The sequence below is a fragment of the Ambystoma mexicanum genome, chromosome 2q (assembly GCF_040938575.1).
Source record: "Ambystoma mexicanum isolate Mex_15411 chromosome 2q, UKY_AmexF1_1, whole genome shotgun sequence".
NCBI classification, from domain to species: Eukaryota; Metazoa; Chordata; class Amphibia; order Caudata; family Ambystomatidae; genus Ambystoma; species Ambystoma mexicanum.
Genome location: NC_090924.1, coordinates 127,749,581 through 127,765,215, shown reverse-complemented (window position 1 = coordinate 127,765,215; position 15,635 = coordinate 127,749,581). Strand labels below are relative to the sequence as shown.

Sequence of the window (15,635 nt, the reverse complement as noted above, 5' to 3'; positions counted from 1 at the left end):
GAGCGCCATGACCGTTATTATATTTTGGCTGCTCCAAGCAATCTCTGTCCAGCCGATGCAAATTTCCAGCTCAAATTTTCCCAGCACTCAAAAAGTCCCTCCTCCCGCCAGCTCTGCTTTCAGGAAGTTCAGCAGAAGCAGTCCAACTTCTGTTCCCACTTCAGAGGAAAAGCTTTCTCGGGCCAGAGAAAGCCAGGGAATCACTGTACCGGCAAGTGCATTTCTTACAACTGGTAATCCCTCAGAACACAGAAATGAAGAAGCTGTATATGAAAATGTATTATTTCTTTGGTACACTAACCTATGTAACTAATATGGACCATTTCAGAGGACGGAACGGACCCAACTGTGATCCCAGAGACCCAAATACCCAGCAGTAGGGAAAATAAATCCTCTCTGTGCTCTGCAACATTACATACACAAAATGCAAGCGCGTGCATTTTTTTATTGGCCCCATATACAGAATACATGTGAGGATGCTTGCCTTCCCAGTGTATTTCTCAAGCTCTTGAGAGCATATGCTATTTCCATGAGAACGCAAATAAGTTCATACTTTACATTTGTGTGTGACAAAAGGGGAAAAAAACTATTTTGTGTAAAATGCCAGCAGAGAGTGTTTCTGCCCGGTCTCGAACCGGGGACCTTTCGCGTGTGAGGCGAATGTTGTAACCACTACACTACAGAAACAGCTGCTTGCTCACCTTTGTAGGGACTGGGAGAACAGGTGCAAAGGGCAGTGCAAGTGGACCTGCTTAAAGACTAATCAAATGCCTTGCGCCTGAAGCTCACACAATCCAGCCTAAAACATACGTCCTATCAAGCATGCGCACATATACAAGTATGCCAGCTGAGGGCCTATGCAGCGTACAGAGGGAAGGACATATTTCCACTTTGAGATCGGACGGCCAAAACTCACAAGCAAATCAAGGAATGTTACTGAGAGCTAACAGAGAACACAAAGTGCTTGTCGCAAGGACATGGCACGCAAAGAGGTTCAGGAAGTGAATTGTTCATCGACTACTGCTTACCGAGAAAACCAGAGAGTCTGTCCAATGAAAATAACATTGAAAAAACAAAAAAAAGGAGCTCAAGTTAACCACCTTGATTGGGCTCGTCCGGGATTTGAACCCGGGACCTCTCGCACCCAAAGCGAGAATCATACCCCTAGACCAACGAGCCACGGTCCTTCGAGCATTTGACGGAATTGTCCTCAGCGTTTGCACCCCCCTTAGGATTCGAGGCCAAGAATGCCTATTCCTGAAGTTTGTTCCTGCCGCTGAAAGCCTTGTCGGTGTATGAGCCAAATGAATGCCCCAGTCGGCACGCTCTGACTGTCTTCACAGGTCTCCTCCTCATCCCGAAGGTTGGTGGCCCATTGACATCAGGGTGGAAGGTGCTTGCGATACACTGTTCCTTCCTTCCTTCCTTCCTTCCTTCCTTTATTCCTCTTATGCTGTTTATGTAATAAGAGGGGACGATACACAGAAGAGAGAAAGTGGCCCAACACACTAGACTAGCAGTCTTCTGATCAATCTGCAGCTGGCAAGGTGGGGGAGAGCCTTTATTTTGCACCTGCTGGGATCTGCATTGGCAGAAGCTCTGAGGGCTGGGCCTTTCCTTTTGCCTGTAAAAACAAAAAGCAGCCCTCCTCCCTCCAGCCCTGAGAGCATGGGCGTGACACTGGAAAAAGCAGCATCTCCCCTTTGGTAAAGATGACCATTGCACAGCTGCTCACTCAGAGCTCGATCGTGCTCGATCAGGCGAGATATATTTAGGTCACCAGCAAAGTCTGTTCTCTTTTCTTGCGTAGGGTGAGCATTCACAGAGCCCAGCTTCGTTGACAAGAGTGCAAAAGGTGTATACTAAAAGCTTTCTGCTTTACTTGAGCGCCATGGCCGTTATTATATTTTGGCTGCTCCAAGCAATCTCTGTCCAGCCGATGCAAATTTCCAGCTCAAATTTTCCCAGCACTCAAAAAGTCCCTCCTCCCGCCAGCTCTGCTTTCAGGAAGTTCAGCAGAAGCAGTCCAACTTCTGTTCCCACTTCAGAGGAAAAGCTTTCTCGGGCCAGAGAAAGCCAGGGAATCACTGTACCGGCAAGTGCATTTCTTACAACTGGTAATCCCTCAGAACACAGAAATGAAGAAGCTGTATATGAAAATGTATTATTTCTTTGGTACACTAACCTATGTAACTAATATGGACCATTTCAGAGGACGGAGCGGACCCAACTGTGATCCCAGAGACCCAAATACCCAGCAGTAGGGAAAATAAATCCTCTCTGTGCTCTGCAACATTACATACACAAAATGCAAGCGCGTGCATTTTTTTATTGGCCCCATATACAGAATACATGTGAGGATGCTTGCCTTCCCAGTGTATTTCTCAAGCTCTTGAGAGCATATGCTATTTCCATGGGAACGCAAATAAGTTCATACTTTACATTTGTGTGTGACAAAAGGGGAAAAAAACTATTTTGTGTAAAATGCCAGCAGAGAGTGTTTCTGCCCGGTCTCGAACCGGGGACCTTTCGCGTGTGAGGCGAATGTGATAACCACTACACTACAGAAACAGCTGCTTGCTCACCTTTGTAGGGACTGGGAGAACAGGTGCAAAGGGCAGTGCAAGTGGACCTGCTTAAAGACTAATCAAATGCCTTGCGCCTGAAGCTCACACAATCCAGCCTAAAACATACGTCCTATCAAGCATGCGCACATATACAAGTATGCCAGCTGAGGGCCTATGCAGCGTACAGAGGGAAGGACATATTTCCACTTTGAGATCGGACGGCCAAAACTCACAAGCAAATCAAGGAATGTTACTGAGAGCTAACAGAGAACACAAAGTGCTTGTCGCAAGGACATGGCACGCAAAGAGGTTCAGGAAGTGAATTGTTCATCGACTACTGCTTACCGAGAAAACCAGAGAGTCTGTCCAATGAAAATAACATTGAAAAAACAAAAAAAAGGAGCTCAAGTTAACCACCTTGATTGGGCTCGTCCGGGATTTGAACCCGGGACCTCTCGCACCCAAAGCGAGAATCATACCCCTAGACCAACGAGCCACAGTCCTTTGAGCATTTGACGGAATTGTCCTCAGCGTTTGCACCCCCCTTAGGATTCGAGGCCAAGAATGCCTATTCCTGAAGTTTGTTCCTGCCGCTGAAAGCCTTGTCGGTGTATGAGCCAAATGAATGCCCCAGTCGGCACGCTCTGACTGTCTTCACAGGTCTCCTCCTCATCCCGAAGGTTGGTGGCCCATTGACATCAGGGTGGAAGGTGCTTGCGATACACTGTTCCTTCCTTCCTTCCTTCCTTCCTTTATTCCTCTTATGCTGTTTATGTAATAAGAGGGGACGATACACAGAAGAGAGAAAGTGGCCCAACACACTAGACTAGCAGTCTTCTGATCAATCTGCAGCTGGCACGGTGGGGGAGAGCCTTTATTTTGCACCTGCTGGGATCTGCATTGGCAGAAGCTCTGAGGGCTGGGCCTTTCCTTTTGCCTGTAAAAACAAAAAGCAGCCCTCCTCCCTCCAGCCCTGAGAACATGGGCGTGACACTGGAAAAAGCAGCATCTCCCCTTTGGTAAAGATGACCATTGCACAGCTGCTCACTCAGAGCTCGATCGTGCTCGATCAGGCGAGATATATTTAGGTCACCAGCAAAGTCTGTTCTCTTTTCTTGCGTAGGGTGAGCATTCACAGAGCCCAGCTTCGTTGACAAGAGTGCAAAAGGTGTATACTAAAAGCTTTCTGCTTTACTTGAGCGCCATGGCCGTTATTATATTTTGGCTGCTCCAAGCAATCTCTGTCCAGCCGATGCAAATTTCCAGCTCAAATTTTCCCAGCACTCAAAAAGTCCCTCCTCCCGCCAGCTCTGCTTTCAGGAAGTTCAGCAGAAGCAGTCCAACTTCTGTTCCCACTTCAGAGGAAAAGCTTTCTCGGGCCAGAGAAAGCCAGGGAATCACTGTACCGGCAAGTGCATTTCTTACAACTGGTAATCCCTCAGAACACAGAAATGAAGAAGCTGTATATGAAAATGTATTATTTCTTTGGTACACTAACCTATGTAACTAATATGGACCATTTCAGAGGACGGAGCGGACCCAACTGTGATCCCAGAGACCCAAATACCCAGCAGTAGGGAAAATAAATCCTCTCTGTGCTCTGCAACATTACATACACAAAATGCAAGCGCGTGCATTTTTTTATTGGCCCCATATACAGAATACATGTGAGGATGCTTGCCTTCCCAGTGTATTTCTCAAGCTCTTGAGAGCATATGCTATTTCCATGAGAACGCAAATAAGTTCATACTTTACATTTGTGTGTGACAAAAGGGGAAAAAAACTATTTTGTGTAAAATGCCAGCAGAGAGTGTTTCTGCCCGGTCTCGAACCGGGGACCTTTCGCGTGTGAGGCGAACGTGATAACCACTACACTACAGAAACAGCTGCTTGCTCACCTTTGTAGGGACTGGGAGAACAGGTGCAAAGGGCAGTGCAAGTGGACCTGCTTAAAGACTAATCAAATGCCTTGCGCCTGAAGCTCACACAATCCAGCCTAAAACATACGTCCTATCAAGCATGCGCACATATACAAGTATGCCAGCTGAGGGCCTATGCAGCGGACAGAGGGAAGGACATATTTCCACTTTGAGATCGGACGGCCAAAACTCACAAGCAAATCAAGGAATGTTACTGAGAGCTAACAGAGAACACAAAGTGCTTGTCGCAAGGACATGGCACGCAAAGAGGTTCAGGAAGTGAATTGTTCATCGACTACTGCTTACCGAGAAAACCAGAGAGTCTGTCCAATGAAAATAACATTGAAAAAACAAAAAAAAGGAGCTCAAGTTAACCACCTTGATTGGGCTCGTCCGGGATTTGAACCCGGGACCTCTCGCACCCAAAGCGAGAATCATACCCCTAGACCAACGAGCCACGGTCCTTTGAGCATTTGACGGAATTGTCCTCAGCGTTTGCACCCCCCTTAGGATTCGAGGCCAAGAATGCCTATTCCTGAAGTTTGTTCCTGCCGCTGAAAGCCTTGTCGGTGTATGAGCCAAATGAATGCCCCAGTCGGCACGCTCTGACTGTCTTCACAGGTCTCCTCCTCATCCCGAAGGTTGGTGGCCCATTGACATCAGGGTGGAAGGTGCTTGCGATACACTGTTCCTTCCTTCCTTCCTTCCTTTATTCCTCTTATGCTGTTTATGTAATAAGAGGGGACGATACACAGAAGAGAGAAAGTGGCCCAACACACTAGACTAGCAGTCTTCTGATCAATCTGCAGCTGGCAAGGTGGGGGAGAGCCTTTATTTTGCACCTGCTGGGATCTGCATTGGCAGAAGCTCTGAGGGCTGGGCCTTTCCTTTTGCCTGTAAAAACAAAAAGCAGCCCTCCTCCCTCCAGCCCTGAGAGCATGGGCGTGACACTGGAAAAAGCAGCATCTCCCCTTTGGTAAAGATGACCATTGCACAGCTGCTCACTCAGAGCTCGATCGTGCTCGATCAGGCGAGATATATTTAGGTCACCAGCAAAGTCTGTTCTCTTTTCTTGCGTAGGGTGAGCATTCACAGAGCCCAGCTTCGTTGACAAGAGTGCAAAAGGTGTATACTAAAAGCTTTCTGCTTTACTTGAGCGCCATGGCCGTTATTATATTTTGGCTGCTCCAAGCAATCTCTGTCCAGCCGATGCAAATTTCCAGCTCAAATTTTCCCAGCACTCAAAAAGTCCCTCCTCCCGCCAGCTCTGCTTTCAGGAAGTTCAGCAGAAGCAGTCCAACTTCTGTTCCCACTTCAGAGGAAAAGCTTTCTCGGGCCAGAGAAAGCCAGGGAATCACTGTACCGGCAAGTGCATTTCTTACAACTGGTAATCCCTCAGAACACAGAAATGAAGAAGCTGTATATGAAAATGTATTATTTCTTTGGTACACTAACCTATGTAACTAATATGGACCATTTCAGAGGACGGAGCGGACCCAACTGTGATCCCAGAGACCCAAATACCCAGCAGTAGGGAAAATAAATCCTCTCTGTGCTCTGCAACATTACATACACAAAATGCAAGCGCGTGCATTTTTTTATTGGCCCCATATACAGAATACATGTGAGGATGCTTGCCTTCCCAGTGTATTTCTCAAGCTCTTGAGAGCATATGCTATTTCCATGGGAACGCAAATAAGTTCATACTTTACATTTGTGTGTGACAAAAGGGGAAAAAAACTATTTTGTGTAAAATGCCAGCAGAGAGTGTTTCTGCCCGGTCTCGAACCGGGGACCTTTCGCGTGTGAGGCGAACGTGATAACCACTACACTACAGAAACAGCTGCTTGCTCACCTTTGTAGGGACTGGGAGAACAGGTGCAAAGGGCAGTGCAAGTGGACCTGCTTAAAGACTAATCAAATGCCTTGCGCCTGAAGCTCACACAATCCAGCCTAAAACATACGTCCTATCAAGCATGCGCACATATACAAGTATGCCAGCTGAGGGCCTATGCAGCGTACAGAGGGAAGGACATATTTCCACTTTGAGATCGGACGGCCAAAACTCACAAGCAAATCAAGGAATGTTACTGAGAGCTAACAGAGAACACAAAGTGCTTGTCGCAAGGACATGGCACGCAAAGAGGTTCAGGAAGTGAATTGTTCATCGACTACTGCTTACCGAGAAAACCAGAGAGTCTGTCCAATGAAAATAACATTGAAAAAACAAAAAAAAAGGAGCTCAAGTTAACCACCTTGATTGGGCTCGTCCGGGATTTGAACCCGGGACCTCTCGCACCCAAAGCGAGAATCATACCCCTAGACCAACGAGCCACGGTCCTTTGAGCATTTGACGGAATTGTCCTCAGCGTTTGCACCCCCCTTAGGATTCGAGGCCAAGAATGCCTATTCCTGAAGTTTGTTCCTGCCGCTGAAAGCCTTGTCGGTGTATGAGCCAAATGAATGCCCCAGTCAGCACGCTCTGACTGTCTTCACAGGTCTCCTCCTCATCCCGAAGGTTGGTGGCCCATTGACATCAGGGTGGAAGGTGCTTGCGATACACTGTTCCTTCCTTCCTTCCTTCCTTCCTTTATTCCTCTTATGCTGTTTATGTAATAAGAGGGGACGATACACAGAAGAGAGAAAGTGGCCCAACACACTAGACTAGCAGTCTTCTGATCAATCTGCAGCTGGCAAGGTGGGGGAGAGCCTTTATTTTGCACCTGCTGGGATCTGCATTGGCAGAAGCTCTGAGGGCTGGGCCTTTCCTTTTGCCTGTAAAAACAAAAAGCAGCCCTCCTCCCTCCAGCCCTGAGAACATGGGCGTGACACTGGAAAAAGCAGCATCTCCCCTTTGGTAAAGATGACCATTGCACAGCTGCTCATTCAGAGCTCGATCGTGCTCGATCAGGCGAGATATATTTAGGTCACCAGCAAAGTCTGTTCTCTTTTCTTGCGTAGGGTGAGCATTCACAGAGCCCAGCTTCGTTGACAAGAGTGCAAAAGGTGTATACTAAAAGCTTTCTGCTTTACTTGAGCGCCATGGCCGTTATTATATTTTGGCTGCTCCAAGCAATCTCTGTCCAGCCGATGCAAATTTCCAGCTCAAATTTTCCCAGCACTCAAAATGTCCCTCCTCCCGCCAGCTCTGCTTTCAGGAAGTTCAGCAGAAGCAGTCCAACTTCTGTTCCCACTTCAGAGGAAAAGCTTTCTCGGGCCAGAGAAAGCCAGGGAATCACTGTACCGGCAAGTGCATTTCTTACAACTGGTAATCCCTCAGAACACAGAAATGAAGAAGCTGTATATGAAAATGTATTATTTCTTTGGTACACTAACCTATGTAACTAATATGGACCATTTCAGAGGACGGAGCGGACCCAACTGTGATCCCAGAGACCCAAATACCCAGCAGTAGGGAAAATAAATCCTCTCTGTGCTCTGCAACATTACATACACAAAATGCAAGCGCGTGCATTTTTTTATTGGCCCCATATACAGAATACATGTGAGGATGCTTGCCTTCCCAGTGTATTTCTCAAGCTCTTGAGAGCATATGCTATTTCCATGAGAACGCAAATAAGTTCATACTTTACATTTGTGTGTGACAAAAGGGGAAAAAAACTATTTTGTGTAAAATGCCAGCAGAGAGTGTTTCTGCCCGGTCTCGAACCGGGGACCTTTCGCGTGTGAGGCGAACGTGATAACCACTACACTACAGAAACAGCTGCTTGCTCACCTTTGTAGGGACTGGGAGAACAGGTGCAAAGGGCAGTGCAAGTGGACCTGCTTAAAGACTAATCAAATGCCTTGCGCCTGAAGCTCACACAATCCAGCCTAAAACATACGTCCTATCAAGCATGCGCACATATACAAGTATGCCAGCTGAGGGCCTATGCAGCGTACAGAGGGAAGGACATATTTCCACTTTGAGATCGGACGGCCAAAACTCACAAGCAAATCAAGGAATGTTACTGAGAGCTAACAGAGAACACAAAGTGCTTGTCGCAAGGACATGGCACGCAAAGAGGTTCAGGAAGTGAATTGTTCATCGACTACTGCTTACCGAGAAAACCAGAGAGTCTGTCCAATGAAAATAACATTGAAAAAACAAAAAAAAAGGAGCTCAAGTTAACCACCTTGATTGGGCTCGTCCGGGATTTGAACCCGGGACCTCTCGCACCCAAAGCGAGAATCATACCCCTAGACCAACGAGCCACGGTCCTTTGAGCATTTGACGGAATTGTCCTCAGCGTTTGCACCCCCCTTTCGATTCGAGGCCAAGAATGCCTATTCCTGAAGTTTGTTCCTGCCGCTGAAAGCCTTGTCGGTGTATGAGCCAAATGAATGCCCCAGTCAGCACGCTCTGACTGTCTTCACAGGTCTCCTCCTCATCCCGAAGGTTGGTGGCCCATTGACATCAGGGTGGAAGGTGCTTGCGATACACTGTTCCTTCCTTCCTTCCTTCCTTCCTTTATTCCTCTTATGCTGTTTATGTAATAAGAGGGGACGATACACAGAAGAGAGAAAGTGGCCCAACACACTAGACTAGCAGTCTTCTGATCAATCTGCAGCTGGCAAGGTGGGGGAGAGCCTTTATTTTGCACCTGCTGGGATCTGCATTGGCAGAAGCTCTGAGGGCTGGGCCTTTCCTTTTGCCTGTAAAAACAAAAAGCAGCCCTCCTCCCTCCAGCCCTGAGAACATGGGCGTGACACTGGAAAAAGCAGCATCTCCCCTTTGGTAAAGATGACCATTGCACAGCTGCTCATTCAGAGCTCGATCGTGCTCGATCAGGCGAGATATATTTAGGTCACCAGCAAAGTCTGTTCTCTTTTCTTGCGTAGGGTGAGCATTCACAGAGCCCAGCTTCGTTGACAAGAGTGCAAAAGGTGTATACTAAAAGCTTTCTGCTTTACTTGAGCGCCATGGCCGTTATTATATTTTGGCTGCTCCAAGCAATCTCTGTCCAGCCGATGCAAATTTCCAGCTCAAATTTTCCCAGCACTCAAAATGTCCCTCCTCCCGCCAGCTCTGCTTTCAGGAAGTTCAGCAGAAGCAGTCCAACTTCTGTTCCCACTTCAGAGGAAAAGCTTTCTCGGGCCAGAGAAAGCCAGGGAATCACTGTACCGGCAAGTGCATTTCTTACAACTGGTAATCCCTCAGAACACAGAAATGAAGAAGCTGTATATGAAAATGTATTATTTCTTTGGTACACTAACCTATGTAACTAATATGGACCATTTCAGAGGACGGAGCGGACCCAACTGTGATCCCAGAGACCCAAATACCCAGCAGTAGGGAAAATAAATCCTCTCTGTGCTCTGCAACATTACATACACAAAATGCAAGCGCGTGCATTTTTTTATTGGCCCCATATACAGAATACATGTGAGGATGCTTGCCTTCCCAGTGTATTTCTCAAGCTCTTGAGAGCATATGCTATTTCCATGAGAACGCAAATAAGTTCATACTTTACATTTGTGTGTGACAAAAGGGGAAAAAAACTATTTTGTGTAAAATGCCAGCAGAGAGTGTTTCTGCCCGGTCTCGAACCGGGGACCTTTCGCGTGTGAGGCGAACGTGATAACCACTACACTACAGAAACAGCTGCTTGCTCACCTTTGTAGGGACTGGGAGAACAGGTGCAAAGGGCAGTGCAAGTGGACCTGCTTAAAGACTAATCAAATGCCTTGCGCCTGAAGCTCACACAATCCAGCCTAAAACATACGTCCTATCAAGCATGCGCACATATACAAGTATGCCAGCTGAGGGCCTATGCAGCGTACAGAGGGAAGGACATATTTCCACTTTGAGATCGGACGGCCAAAACTCACAAGCAAATCAAGGAATGTTACTGAGAGCTAACAGAGAACACAAAGTGCTTGTCGCAAGGACATGGCACGCAAAGAGGTTCAGGAAGTGAATTGTTCATCGACTACTGCTTACCGAGAAAACCAGAGAGTCTGTCCAATGAAAATAACATTGAAAAAACAAAAAAAAGGAGCTCAAGTTAACCACCTTGATTGGGCTCGTCCGGGATTTGAACCCGGGACCTCTCGCACCCAAAGCGAGAATCATACCCCTAGACCAACGAGCCACGGTCCTTTGAGCATTTGACGGAATTGTCCTCAGCGTTTGCACCCCCCTTAGGATTCGAGGCCAAGAATGCCTATTCCTGAAGTTTGTTCCTGCCGCTGAAAGCCTTGTCGGTGTATGAGCCAAATGAATGCCCCAGTCGGCACGCTCTGACTGTCTTCACAGGTCTCCTCCTCATCCCGAAGGTTGGTGGCCCATTGACATCAGGGTGGAAGGTGCTTGCGATACACTGTTCCTTCCTTCCTTCCTTCCTTCCTTTATTCCTCTTATGCTGTTTATGTAATAAGAGGGGACGATACACAGAAGAGAGAAAGTGGCCCAACACACTAGACTAGCAGTCTTCTGATCAATCTGCAGCTGGCAAGGTGGGGGAGAGCCTTTATTTTGCACCTGCTGGGATCTGCATTGGCAGAAGCTCTGAGGGCTGGGCCTTTCCTTTTGCCTGTAAAAACAAAAAGCAGCCCTCCTCCCTCCAGCCCTGAGAGCATGGGCGTGACACTGGAAAAAGCAGCATCTCCCCTTTGGTAAAGATGACCATTGCACAGCTGCTCACTCAGAGCTCGATCGTGCTCGATCAGGCGAGATATATTTAGGTCACCAGCAAAGTCTGTTCTCTTTTCTTGCGTAGGGTGAGCATTCAAAGAGCCCAGCTTCGTTGACAAGAGTGCAAAAGGTGTATACTAAAAGCTTTCTGCTTTACTTGAGCGCCATGGCCGTTATTATATTTTGGCTGCTCCAAGCAATCTCTGTCCAGCCGATGCAAATTTCCAGCTCAAATTTTCCCAGCACTCAAAAAGTCCCTCCTCCCGCCAGCTCTGCTTTCAGGAAGTTCAGCAGAAGCAGTCCAACTTCTGTTCCCCCTTCAGAGGAAAAGCTTTCTCGGGCCAGAGAAAGCCAGGGAATCACTGTACCGGCAAGTGCATTTCTTACAACTGGTAATCCCTCAGAACACAGAAATGAAGAAGCTGTATATGAAAATGTATTATTTCTTTGGTACACTAACCTATGTAACTAATATGGACCATTTCAGAGGACGGAGCGGACCCAACTGTGATCCCAGAGACCCAAATACCCAGCAGTAGGGAAAATAAATCCTCTCTGTGCTCTGCAACATTACATACACAAAATGCAAGCGCGTGCATTTTTTTATCGGCCCCATATACAGAATACATGTGAGGATGCTTGCCTTCCCAGTGTATTTCTCAAGCTCTTGAGAGCATATGCTATTTCCATGAGAACGCAAATAAGTTCATACTTTACATTTGTGTGTGACAAAAGGGGAAAAAAACTATTTTGTGTAAAATGCCAGCAGAGAGTGTTTCTGCCCGGTCTCGAACCGGGGACCTTTCGCGTGTGAGGCGAACGTGATAACCACTACACTACAGAAACAGCTGCTTGCTCACCTTTGTAGGGACTGGGAGAACAGGTGCAAAGGGCAGTGCAAGTGGACCTGCTTAAAGACTAATCAAATGCCTTGCGCCTGAAGCTCACACAATCCAGCCTAAAACATACGTCCTATCAAGCATGCGCACATATACAAGTATGCCAGCTGAGGGCCTATGCAGCGTACAGAGGGAAGGACATATTTCCACTTTGAGATCGGACGGCCAAAACTCACAAGCAAATCAAGGAATGTTACTGAGAGCTAACAGAGAACACAAAGTGCTTGTCGCAAGGACATGGCACGCAAAGAGGTTCAGGAAGTGAATTGTTCATCGACTACTGCTTACCGAGAAAACCAGAGAGTCTGTCCAATGAAAATAACATTGAAAAAACAAAAAAAAGGAGCTCAAGTTAACCACCTTGATTGGGCTCGTCCGGGATTTGAACCCGGGACCTCTCGCACCCAAAGCGAGAATCATACCCCTAGACCAACGAGCCACGGTCCTTTGAGCATTTGACGGAATTGTCCTCAGCGTTTGCACCCCCCTTAGGATTCGAGGCCAAGAATGCCTATTCCTGAAGTTTGTTCCTGCCGCTGAAAGCCTTGTCGGTGTATGAGCCAAATGAATGCCCCAGTCGGCACGCTCTGACTGTCTTCACAGGTCTCCTCCTCATCCCGAAGGTTGGTGGCCCATTGACATCAGGGTGGAAGGTGCTTGCGATACACTGTTCCTTCCTTCCTTCCTTCCTTCCTTTATTCCTCTTATGCTGTTTATGTAATAAGAGGGGACGATACACAGAAGAGAGAAAGTGGCCCAACACACTAGACTAGCAGTCTTCTGATCAATCTGCAGCTGGCAAGGTGGGGGAGAGCCTTTATTTTGCACCTGCTGGGATCTGCATTGGCAGAAGCTCTGAGGGCTGGGCCTTTCCTTTTGCCTGTAAAAACAAAAAGCAGCCCTCCTCCCTCCAGCCCTGAGAGCATGGGCGTGACACTGGAAAAAGCAGCATCTCCCCTTTGGTAAAGATGACCATTGCACAGCTGCTCACTCAGAGCTCGATCGTGCTCGATCAGGCGAGATATATTTAGGTCACCAGCAAAGTCTGTTCTCTTTTCTTGCGTAGGGTGAGCATTCACAGAGCCCAGCTTCGTTGACAAGAGTGCAAAAGGTGTATACTAAAAGCTTTCTGCTTTACTTGAGCGCCATGGCCGTTATTATATTTTGGCTGCTCCAAGCAATCTCTGTCCAGCCGATGCAAATTTCCAGCTCAAATTTTCCCAGCACTCAAAAAGTCCCTCCTCCCGCCAGCTCTGCTTTCAGGAAGTTCAGCAGAAGCAGTCCAACTTCTGTTCCCACTTCAGAGGAAAAGCTTTCTCGGGCCAGAGAAAGCCAGGGAATCACTGTACCGGCAAGTGCATTTCTTACAACTGGTAATCCCTCAGAACACAGAAATGAAGAAGCTGTATATGAAAATGTATTATTTCTTTGGTACACTAACCTATGTAACTAATATGGACCATTTCAGAGGACGGAGCGGACCCAACTGTGATCCCAGAGACCCAAATACCCAGCAGTAGGGAAAATAAATCCTCTCTGTGCTCTGCAACATTACATACACAAAATGCAAGCGCGTGCATTTTTTTATTGGCCCCATATACAGAATACATGTGAGGATGCTTGCCTTCCCAGTGTATTTCTCAAGCTCTTGAGAGCATATGCTATTTCCATGGGAACGCAAATAAGTTCATACTTTACATTTGTGTGTGACAAAAGGGGAAAAAAACTATTTTGTGTAAAATGCCAGCAGAGAGTGTTTCTGCCCGGTCTCGAACCGGGGACCTTTCGCGTGTGAGGCGAACGTGATAACCACTACACTACAGAAACAGCTGCTTGCTCACCTTTGTAGGGACTGGGAGAACAGGTGCAAAGGGCAGTGCAAGTGGACCTGCTTAAAGACTAATCAAATGCCTTGCGCCTGAAGCTCACACAATCCAGCCTAAAACATACGTCCTATCAAGCATGCGCACATATACAAGTATGCCAGCTGAGGGCCTATGCAGCGTACAGAGGGAAGGACATATTTCCACTTTGAGATCGGACGGCCAAAACTCACAAGCAAATCAAGGAATGTTACTGAGAGCTAACAGAGAACACAAAGTGCTTGTCGCAAGGACATGGCACGCAAAGAGGTTCAGGAAGTGAATTGTTCATCGACTACTGCTTACCGAGAAAACCAGAGAGTCTGTCCAATGAAAATAACATTGAAAAAACAAAAAAAAGGAGCTCAAGTTAACCACCTTGATTGGGCTCGTCCGGGATTTGAACCCGGGACCTCTCGCACCCAAAGCGAGAATCATACCCCTAGACCAACGAGCCACGGTCCTTTGAGCATTTGACGGAATTGTCCTCAGCGTTTGCACCCCCCTTAGGATTCGAGGCCAAGAATGCCTATTCCTGAAGTTTGTTCCTGCCGCTGAAAGCCTTGTCGGTGTATGAGCCAAATGAATGCCCCAGTCGGCACGCTCTGACTGTCTTCACAGGTCTCCTCCTCATCCCGAAGGTTGGTGGCCCATTGACATCAGGGTGGAAGGTGCTTGCGATACACTGTTCCTTCCTTCCTTCCTTCCTTCCTTTATTCCTCTTATGCTGTTTATGTAATAAGAGGGGACGATACACAGAAGAGAGAAAGTGGCCCAACACACTAGACTAGCAGTCTTCTGATCAATCTGCAGCTGGCAAGGTGGGGGAGAGCCTTTATTTTGCACCTGCTGGGATCTGCATTGGCAGAAGCTCTGAGGGCTGGGCCTTTCCTTTTGCCTGTAAAAACAAAAAGCAGCCCTCCTCCCTCCAGCCCTGAGAGCATGGGCGTGACACTGGAAAAAGCAGCATCTCCCCTTTGGTAAAGATGACCATTGCACAGCTGCTCACTCAGAGCTCGATCGTGCTCGATCAGGCGAGATATATTTAGGTCACCAGCAAAGTCTGTTCTCTTTTCTTGCGTAGGGTGAGCATTCACAGAGCCCAGCTTCGTTGACAAGAGTGCAAAAGGTGTATACTAAAAGCTTTCTGCTTTACTTGAGCGCCATGGCCGTTATTATATTTTGGCTGCTCCAAGCAATCTCTGTCCAGCCGATGCAAATTTCCAGCTCAAATTTTCCCAGCACTCAAAAAGTCCCTCCTCCCGCCAGCTCTGCTTTCAGGAAGTTCAGCAGAAGCAGTCCAACTTCTGTTCCCACTTCAGAGGAAAAGCTTTCTCGGGCCAGAGAAAGCCAGGGAATCACTGTACCGGCAAGTGCATTTCTTACAACTGGTAATCCCTCAGAACACAGAAATGAAGAAGCTGTATATGAAAATGTATTATTTCTTTGGTACACTAACCTATGTAACTAATATGGACCATTTCAGAGGACGGAGCGGACCCAACTGTGATCCCAGAGACCCAAATACCCAGCAGTAGGGAAAATAAATCCTCTCTGTGCTCTGCAACATTACATACACAAAATGCAAGCGCGTGCATTTTTTTATTGGCCCCATATACAGAATACATGTGAGGATGCTTGCCTTCCCAGTGTATTTCTCAAGCTCTTGAGAGCATATGCTATTTCCATGGGAACGCAAATAAGTTCATACTTTACATTTGTGTGTGACAAAAGGGGAAAAAAACTATTTT

The 15,635-nt window shown here is 47.3% G+C and overlaps 15 non-coding genes across 15 annotated transcripts; all 15 read right to left on the bottom strand.

Annotated features, from left to right (window-relative positions):
* Positions 1-1,107: 1,107 nt before the first annotated feature.
* Positions 1,108-1,179, bottom strand: TRNAP-UGG (transfer RNA proline (anticodon UGG)). The gene has a single exon. It is a non-coding gene; the product is annotated as a tRNA-Pro (tRNA).
* Positions 1,180-2,498: 1,319 nt separating this feature from the next.
* On the bottom strand, positions 2,499-2,571 carry TRNAV-CAC (transfer RNA valine (anticodon CAC)). Its single transcript has one exon. It is a non-coding gene; the product is annotated as a tRNA-Val (tRNA).
* A 420-nt stretch (positions 2,572-2,991) lies between these two features.
* Positions 2,992-3,063, bottom strand: TRNAP-UGG (transfer RNA proline (anticodon UGG)). Its single transcript has one exon. It is a non-coding gene; the product is annotated as a tRNA-Pro (tRNA).
* Positions 3,064-4,378: 1,315 nt separating this feature from the next.
* TRNAV-CAC (transfer RNA valine (anticodon CAC)) lies at positions 4,379-4,451 on the bottom strand. The gene has a single exon. It is a non-coding gene; the product is annotated as a tRNA-Val (tRNA).
* A 420-nt stretch (positions 4,452-4,871) lies between these two features.
* On the bottom strand, positions 4,872-4,943 carry TRNAP-UGG (transfer RNA proline (anticodon UGG)). Its single transcript has one exon. It is a non-coding gene; the product is annotated as a tRNA-Pro (tRNA).
* A 1,311-nt stretch (positions 4,944-6,254) lies between these two features.
* On the bottom strand, positions 6,255-6,327 carry TRNAV-CAC (transfer RNA valine (anticodon CAC)). The gene has a single exon. It is a non-coding gene; the product is annotated as a tRNA-Val (tRNA).
* Positions 6,328-6,748: 421 nt separating this feature from the next.
* Positions 6,749-6,820, bottom strand: TRNAP-UGG (transfer RNA proline (anticodon UGG)). The gene has a single exon. It is a non-coding gene; the product is annotated as a tRNA-Pro (tRNA).
* Positions 6,821-8,135: 1,315 nt separating this feature from the next.
* On the bottom strand, positions 8,136-8,208 carry TRNAV-CAC (transfer RNA valine (anticodon CAC)). The gene has a single exon. It is a non-coding gene; the product is annotated as a tRNA-Val (tRNA).
* Positions 8,209-8,629: 421 nt separating this feature from the next.
* On the bottom strand, positions 8,630-8,701 carry TRNAP-UGG (transfer RNA proline (anticodon UGG)). The gene has a single exon. It is a non-coding gene; the product is annotated as a tRNA-Pro (tRNA).
* A 1,315-nt stretch (positions 8,702-10,016) lies between these two features.
* Positions 10,017-10,089, bottom strand: TRNAV-CAC (transfer RNA valine (anticodon CAC)). Its single transcript has one exon. It is a non-coding gene; the product is annotated as a tRNA-Val (tRNA).
* Positions 10,090-10,509: 420 nt separating this feature from the next.
* TRNAP-UGG (transfer RNA proline (anticodon UGG)) lies at positions 10,510-10,581 on the bottom strand. The gene has a single exon. It is a non-coding gene; the product is annotated as a tRNA-Pro (tRNA).
* A 1,315-nt stretch (positions 10,582-11,896) lies between these two features.
* On the bottom strand, positions 11,897-11,969 carry TRNAV-CAC (transfer RNA valine (anticodon CAC)). The gene has a single exon. It is a non-coding gene; the product is annotated as a tRNA-Val (tRNA).
* A 420-nt stretch (positions 11,970-12,389) lies between these two features.
* Positions 12,390-12,461, bottom strand: TRNAP-UGG (transfer RNA proline (anticodon UGG)). The gene has a single exon. It is a non-coding gene; the product is annotated as a tRNA-Pro (tRNA).
* A 1,315-nt stretch (positions 12,462-13,776) lies between these two features.
* Positions 13,777-13,849, bottom strand: TRNAV-CAC (transfer RNA valine (anticodon CAC)). The gene has a single exon. It is a non-coding gene; the product is annotated as a tRNA-Val (tRNA).
* A 420-nt stretch (positions 13,850-14,269) lies between these two features.
* Positions 14,270-14,341, bottom strand: TRNAP-UGG (transfer RNA proline (anticodon UGG)). The gene has a single exon. It is a non-coding gene; the product is annotated as a tRNA-Pro (tRNA).
* Positions 14,342-15,635: the final 1,294 nt, after the last annotated feature.